Source organism: Strix uralensis, chromosome 1, assembly GCF_047716275.1.
Source record: "Strix uralensis isolate ZFMK-TIS-50842 chromosome 1, bStrUra1, whole genome shotgun sequence".
In the NCBI taxonomy this organism is placed as follows: domain Eukaryota; kingdom Metazoa; phylum Chordata; class Aves; order Strigiformes; family Strigidae; genus Strix; species Strix uralensis.
Genome location: NC_133972.1, coordinates 131315049 through 131323117, shown reverse-complemented (window position 1 = coordinate 131323117; position 8069 = coordinate 131315049). Strand labels below are relative to the sequence as shown.

Sequence of the window (8069 nt, the reverse complement as noted above, 5' to 3'; positions counted from 1 at the left end):
GAAGTAATTGAATTTGTGATGTTTGTTGGGTAAATGGATTCCAAAAGAGATCAGCAAATGGAGGATGATTTCTCAAGCCACACTTCAGCTGTCAACAGCTTGTATGGTCTTGCAAGAGTTGTGAAAGAATGAATATTGATAGCTTTTTTTCCCCTCTCTGTAGACAGACAGCTACCACCTTGCTTACCTTAGGGGAAAAAAACCCCCAACAAACCAAACTCCTTGAGAATATGTGCTGAGGCTTCATGGTGGTGCACATGTTGCATTTTTGCTGTTCTCCTGAGTGTGTCTAATCCTACTTTCATCCTGTGTCTTGATGCAAATGCTGACTCTTAGGGCAGTGAACAACTGCTTGCTGTTCCCACTTAACCTTTTGGCTTTCTGGGAGGCTGGCAAAGTAGTAGAAGGGGTTGTGTGACTTTGTGCTAAATATATGTCACCGCTGCTGACTTGTTTCCTTCTGTAAGCAGACCTACAGCTTCATTTTTCTCTCTTCCACCATGACCGCAGGAAAACCTGCTCCCCCTGAGGCTTAAACACCAGGCAAGCCAGGAAAGGTAGTATTTCGTCCTGTTGTGGTTATGGCTAAAGAGCTCCATGTAGCTTTTCCTGAGGTGAGAGTTGTTTGTACTTCCTTTAAAGCTACTTCTTTTTAAATCTCGATTATATTTTTTTCTATTATGTGAAGCTGTTAGAAATTGCAGATAAAACTTGCCATTTTATGAAGTGATAGGCAAGCTATTTCCTACCTGAAGTGCCTGGGGAGTGAGTGAAATAGAGCCATACCTGATCAAATGACACTTCTGAGACTTACTCAAGGGTCTGATAATAGTCTCATGGCTTTCTACATTTAGGCTGATGTGTGTGCCGTGCCTGAGAGGGCATAGCTCACCTATGTGAGGGCAAGAGGAGCTGGTTGGGTTGTGCAGGTAAAAATACCTGGCAGCAAAGAATTTGTGCAACCAAGGGGTGCTGCTGTGTTTCCATAGCCTGGCTGGGGAGTTGTTGCAAGGAGACGCATGGCTGAAGGGACCTCGGGAATAACCTGGGTCCATGTGATGCTGAGGTTTGGGCACTGGGAGGTGGTACTGGGAGGAAATGTGCAGCTGCCTCTAGCTTCTACCTGCATTCCTGTTTTTATATGGTCACCTTTCCTAAGACCCAGTGTCCTGGTTGAATTCCTGGTATTGGTCTTTAACAGGTTAAACTGATGCCTTATATACCTGAAGCATTATGTATAGTCACTTCTGTTTTGCCCTGAGAGGGGCTCCTCGCTGATGACCAAAGGCTAAACCTTTGTTTTCATTGACTTTTCTGAGCTTTTAGAAACTCTGCTGCCAGACCAGGTAACAACTCGTCTGTCGATTTAAAGTACCTTTTGGCTATAGTATTTTGAATACAATAATTGCCCTGAAAGGCCTTTACAACGGGATCCGCATAAAGCTTCTCTAAATCTTTGGGAATTTGCTTATAGTAAACATTACTTTGGCAAAAACTTCTGCTCTTCTCCTAGCATTTTTGAAAATGAGTGTCTGGTAATTTCTAAGGGGTGACCAAAGTAGAGGACAGATGGTGCTTTTTCTCAGCACAACTTTGCAGTAAAGGAGTTAAAAATAAAGGTTGCAGTATTATCAGGAGCTCCTGTCTAGCATAAATAACTTACACTGCTTAATTAAACCAGTGCTTGGGAATGTTATTTAATCACCACTGTTGCAGCCCAGGATTTGTAATAAGCCAAAGAGGCTAAACAAAAGCAATCTGTGTTCTGATGAAATTTCTTATGAAAATAGCCGGTTATAAGCCATGCAGATGGAGCAGGCTCTGCAGCTATCTTGCTGTGTAGCCTCCCTTCTGAGGTATGGCATCAAGAGATAACTGTTTTGTAATAAACAAGAAGGTTTTCATGAGAAGGTCTCAACTTTTTTAGCGGACGCTGTGAGCAGTGCAGGGCATTGCTTGGTAACCCCATCCTCTCCAGACTGCTGTGGCCGCTTGAGGAGGGCATCAGTGAGGGACCTGCTGTGTTCAGCTGCACTGGTGGATTGCCCTAGCATAAAAGTTGTTCTTGATTTCATCCCTTTCAAAGGCTAATTCAGTGATCTGGTTTCCCTGGACAGATCTTTGCAGAGACCTCTTCCGAACTAGAGGATTCAGGCTAGTGCAAGTGTCTGTGCTCAAGGTGGTGCTGCAGCAGGGAATGAAGAAGGTTTGTGCTGGGAGCAGGGAGGGCTCTGAAGCAAAGCCACTTCCCATTTCCCCCATGAATTTTTCCTAGGGCTTAACCAGTATCCTTGAAGGGCTGTGAATCCCTGTGGAAGCAGAGCATTGTCTCATGATTATAGGAAAGGTTCAGGAAAGATCAGCAAAGGCCTGGCTTGTTGATTCTGGGCCCCCATTCTCAATGGCTGCAGGATTAATTGCCTTTGTCTTAGTGTCAGTTGTGTTTCTTGCTCCTACTCTTGCTGTTGGGAGATTGGACCAGAAACCCAATCCCCTGATGGCTTTAAACCTTCTTGCTTCCAGATTCACTGAAGCTATGGTGAGGATATGATAGCTTATTCTTGTGTTGATATTTTCCTATAGCTACTTAACCTTTGGTGGCAGTAACTCTCCCCCAGATACCTCCCGAAGTCATTTAGAGGGAAATTACTTAGAAATAGTTATCTCTGTCTCTAGTGGATCCTAATATTATTGCAAAGACTGCTTTCTTTCTCGAGTCAGAATGCAAAACTTAAGAGCACTGCAGGCTTGATGTATTAGAGGTGTTAGAAAGTCCTGACACAAGCCTCACATCTGTGTTAGAGGGAACTGGTTTATGAGACACGGGCTGTATATGTATTATCTGTAATGGAGCTGACACCTCCTCACACAAAGAAAAATCTTAAGCGTGAGGACCACAGGCAGAACTAATGAGCTGGTCTATAACTGGAGCTTTAATTACTGAACTGATATGCTGTGTTTCTGTTGTCTTTGCTGGGTCAGACTTGTGGCTTTCTGGGGAAGGCTGCAGTATTATATTTAAATTTAAAAATGCCTTAATTAAGCTGTTTACACCCACAACTATTTTTTGTTTGCTTTTGTAGGGAAGCAAAACAGCTTTTGTAAATGTGGTACTTCATAATTAACTTGTGACTGAGTCTGCTGGTTCGACTTGTTTTTCACACAGAATGAACCGCTCTGAGATATAACAACACACTCTTGTGTGTTGTTAACTAATTTGGTTTTTCTCTTGCATCTGAAGAACTATGCGGTCAAATACGTCAATCTTCACTTCACCCTTAACTATCCAAAGTAACCCAGGTATTATTTGCTATTGCATTACTCCATTCCCATGGTAATGTTCTTTTGAAAATAATAGGGAAAGTCACTTTTATTGTCTCAGAATAATTTTCCCCAAAGCTGTTTTCCCCCCTTGAATAGTTTCTTTCTGATGTAAGTACTATGATGTTCTGTTAACATCACGCACGTATTTTTGGTTCATCAGTGCCTTCACAGTGGCCTCATAATTTCTTTGGTGCGTAGCAAGATGAAGATATGAGGGGAAGATACAGAATCACAGAATCATCTAGGTTGGAAAAGACCTTGAAGATCATCCAGTCCAGCCATTGACCTAACGCTGACCATTCTCAACTACACCATATCCCTAAGCGCTATGTCAACTCTACTCTTAAACACCTCCAGGGATGGGGACTCCACCACCTCCCTGGGCAGCCCATTCCAACGCCTAACAACCCCTTCTGGAAAGAAATACTTCCTAATATCCAGTCTAAACCTTCCCTGGCACAACTTGAGGCCATTACCTCTTGTCCTATCGCTTGTCACTTGGTTAAAGAGACTCATCCCCAGCTCTCTGCAACATCCTTTCAGGTAGTTGTAGAGGGCGATGAGGTCTCCCCTCAGCCTCCTCTTCTCCAGACTAAACAACCCCAGTTCCCTCAGCCGCTCCTCGTAGGACATGTGCTCCAGGCCCTTCACCAGCTTCGTTGCCCTTCTCTGGACATGCTCAAGTAATTCAATGTCCTTTTTGTAGTGAGGGGCCCAAAACTGAACACAGTAATCGAGGTGCGGCCTCACCAGGGCCGAGTACAGGGGTAAGATCACTTCCCTGTCCCTGCTGGCCACCCTATTTCTGATACAAGCCAGGATGCCATTGGCCTTCTTGGCCACCTGGGCACACTGCTGGCTCATGTTCAGCCGGCTGTCAATCAACACCCCCAGGTCCCTCTCTGACTGGCAGCTCTCCAGCCACTGCTCCCCAAGCCTGTAGCGCTGCTGGGGGTTGTTGTGGCCCAAGTGCAGCACCCGGCATTTGGCCTTATTGAAACTCATGCAGTTGGCCTTAGCCCATCGCTCCAGCCTGTCCAGGTCTCTCTGCAGAGCCTCCCTACCCTTAAGCAGATCAACACTCCCACCCAACTTGGTGTCGTCTGCGAACTTACTGAGGGTGCACTCAATCCCCTCGTCTAGATCATCAATAAAGATGTTAAACAGGAGTGGCCCCAAAACTGAGCCCTGGGGGACACCACTGGTGACCAACTGCTAACTGGATTTAACTCCGTTCACCACCACTCTTTGGGCCCGGCCATCCAGCCAGTTTTTCACCCAGCAAAGCGTGTGATCATCCAAGCCACAAGCAGCCAGTTTCGCCAGGAGAATGCTGTGGGAAATGGTGTCAAAGGCTTTACTAAAGTCAAGGTAAACAACATCCACAGCCTTTCCCTCATCCAATAAGCAGGTCGCCATGTCTTAGAAGAAGATCAGGTTTGTCAGGTAGGACCTGCCTTTCATAAACCCATGCTGACTAGGCCTGATCCCCTGGTTGTCCATTATATGACTTTTAATGGCACCCGAGATGACCTGCTCCATGACCTTCCCTGGCACTGAGGTCAGACTGACAGTTCTATAGTTTCCTGGATCATCTTTTCTGACTTTCTTGTAGATGGGTGTCACATTTGCCACCGTCCAGTCCAATGGGACCTCCCCAGTTAGCCATGATTTCAGGTAAATCATGGAAAGCAGCTTGGCGAGCACATCTGCCAACTCCCTCAGCACCCTTGGGTGTAACCCATCCGGTCCCACAGACTTGTGTGCATCCAAGTGGTGTAGCAGGTCTCTGACCATCTCCTCTTCAACTGTGCTGACCCCAATCTGCTTCCCCTCCCCATCTCTCAGCTCATGAGGCTGGGTGTCCAGGGAACAGCCAGTTCCACTGCTAAAGATGTAGCATTAAGTAGACGTTCAATCAGAGATAATTCTGTGCTACCTTACTTAATCATTGTCACTGCCTTTCTTATGCTGACCCATTTCACACCAGTATGAAAGCTGTGCAACAGTATTTGGGTTCTACCCATCCTTCCCCATTTCAGTCGTTTGTTCTGTTTGGCCTTTGCTGGCTGATATCTCAAACCATGGGTCAACATAACCTAATTCTTGACTGCAGCAAAGGAGCACCATCTGTGTTCCTGATGAGGATAACTAGTATAATCCTATAAAATCTTATAAGGCTTTGGAAGATTATTGGATGTAAGAGTAGAATTTTTGTGTGTGTGTTCCTAATTTTGTTAGCAGAAAGGGTAAAGCTTTTCTGCTTTCTCTAGCTCTGGAGCTAAGAAGAGGTTAACTCCTGCTTCTGCTTGCAAGAATTAAAAGTCTTCTAACATGTTTTCCTGAAATGCGGGGCTGTTTTTGCACATGTGTAGCTACATAACAAGCTCTAATTAAGAGGATTTACAGTCTTCTTCCTGAGCTGAATTGCTCTGAAATGTTTCCAAAGTTTAATAGGCTGATTGTTAATGCAGCGTGATTTTTTTTTTTTTATTTTTATTTTTACAAAACTTATTTGAGTGATGAGCTGTTAGTGATTTGTTTACTTTAACTGAATTAATTAGGTATTAGGTATTGGTAACTACTCTGAGCATTGTCCTGAATGCTTACCTTAAAAGGAGATAATAGCTGTTGAACTAACGGCACAAACTTGAGACTCTCCAAGAGAATGAACTGGGGGCCGGAGGGTGCCCAGTCTGAAATTGTAATCAGCATCTTTGGATGATTCTAGTTTGTATCCGGCTCCAAGTGGACAGTGAAGCTGATGCTGGAGACAGATTGTCTCTTGATTCATTACTCTCTACCTTACATAGAAAGTTAAATATTGGGGCAGAGAATGGGATGAAGTAGACTGAGCATGTTACAGACACAGAAGACAGAGGTTAGTTACAGTTATCTCAGTGAATCAGCTATGCAAAATGTAGCTGCTCCAGCAAAGCAGATGGAGAAACTTCCTGAGAATGCTAGGCTGGTGGTCACAACACCCATCTGGAGACAGATACCTGGTTTCAAATGGATATTTCAAATTAGGCAGATTAGGTTTTAAACATGAGTACTCGCAACCACAATGAGTAGTCAAACCATTATTTTGAGGCTTGCAGATTTTTCCATTTAGACTTAAGTTTCTAAATAGCTTAAATGCTTTTCAGAGTTAATGGGAACTTTCCATAAATAGAATGGAAATTAAATGCAGTCAGGCAAACCTGATTTCATCTTATATGGCAATATAAGTTAATCCACTTAAGAGCTGGATAGGAGATGGCTCTTATGCACACAGAAGAGCTGTTGTAATATTGTCTTGATTTTTAATGTAGCAATTTATTGTTTCTCTATAAAATTCACTGTAAAATTTCATCCACATGAATAAAAACAGTATTAAGTGAATAACTACAGAATTTATTGGATTTATTGTGATGAAATTTGCTCATAAAATGCCTACGAGCAGACTGTGATTCCATCAGGGTTATTTGTTTTTTTAATTTATTTGACTTAATTTTCTGTTTAGAACAGGGTTTAGTTCCTCTCTGTTATTGTTGGCAGCAGTTATGTGATTAACTGATGCCATCAGTTTGAGCTAGATGAGCTGCTGTAACTACATAAGCCAGAATCTATCACTTATATGTCTTGACTGGAGGAAAACAGCTTTCTAATTATGAGAAAAATGGAGGCCACAGGGTGGAGAAAAGGATTTGGCTCTTGGGGAGCAACAGTAAATGAAGAGGATCAGGAAACTTTTCTTGACCTAAGCAATATCTAAAATGTCAATCCCAGACACAATAGCCTATTTTTATATCTGTTCTGAGTTCAGATGTGAAATGAAATCTTCTTCTGCAAATTATTTATATTACAGTAGTTTCTCCCTGCCCTGATGGGGGCTGTTGCCCTTTCTGCTAGGCATTGTGCACCCTAACGGCATCTTGCTTGTTTGCCTGAAATAGGGCCCATCATCCCCAGTGTGCTGTATTAGCTGCAGAGCCTTGGTGGTTTAAATGTTGAGCACTATTGTTTATGATTATAACTTGAGTATGTGCAGTGGGTTGTTTTCTTGTTTTGGGAAGCTGGTGTAAAAGGAATGTGATCCCATTCAAGACAGTCATTAACTACTCAGCCTTCTTCTTTAGGTATATAAAATACAGCATAGGATTTGCCAGAAGTTATGGACAGTGACAAATGTTCATTTGTTGAATTAGTTTGGTAGGGCAACAGATCTCAGTAGCAGGAAGGAAAAATACCTGTTCTAATAATTTTTGGTTATTGCATGCTTTTTCCCTGTGAGTAGCTGTCTGGCTTTTTGTGGGAAGAGAGTTCAGCTCTGCAGCCATTGTGGTTACAAGATTACAATAATCTGTAAGCAGAAATTCTTAGTGTGCTTGCAAATCTGCAAGCTGTTTCACCTTTTAAGTTACAAAACAGGAGCTTCTCCCTTATTCTGTGGTTTCTGACTGAATGTGATTCAAGTCCTAACAGATGGAGTTGGATGTTCAGCTCCTGAGTTTTGCTGTGAATCTTCATGAGCTGAGCAAAGCCAACAGAGGGAATCATAGAATGGTTTGGGTTGGAAGTGACCTCTAAAGATCATCTAGTCCAACCCCCCTGCTATGCATGGCAGGGACATCTGTCACTAGATCAGGTTGCTCAAAACCCCATCCAACCTCACCTTGAACACTTCCAGGAATGGGGCATCCAAAACTTCTCTGGGAAACGTCATGCTCAGGTCCCACACTACCCAATACATCCTTATTAAC

At 43.3% G+C, this 8069-nt stretch overlaps 1 long non-coding RNA gene across 1 annotated transcript in view; it reads left to right on the top strand.

Annotated features, from left to right (window-relative positions):
- The first annotated feature begins 511 nt into the window (after positions 1 to 511).
- The window catches only part of LOC141954299 (uncharacterized), a 44153-nt gene continuing 36595 nt past the window's right edge, over positions 512 to 8069 (top strand). Inside the window, exon 1 of the long non-coding RNA XR_012632143.1 lies at positions 512 to 614. This is a non-coding gene — a long non-coding RNA (uncharacterized LOC141954299). The remainder of the gene's footprint in view (positions 615 to 8069) is intronic.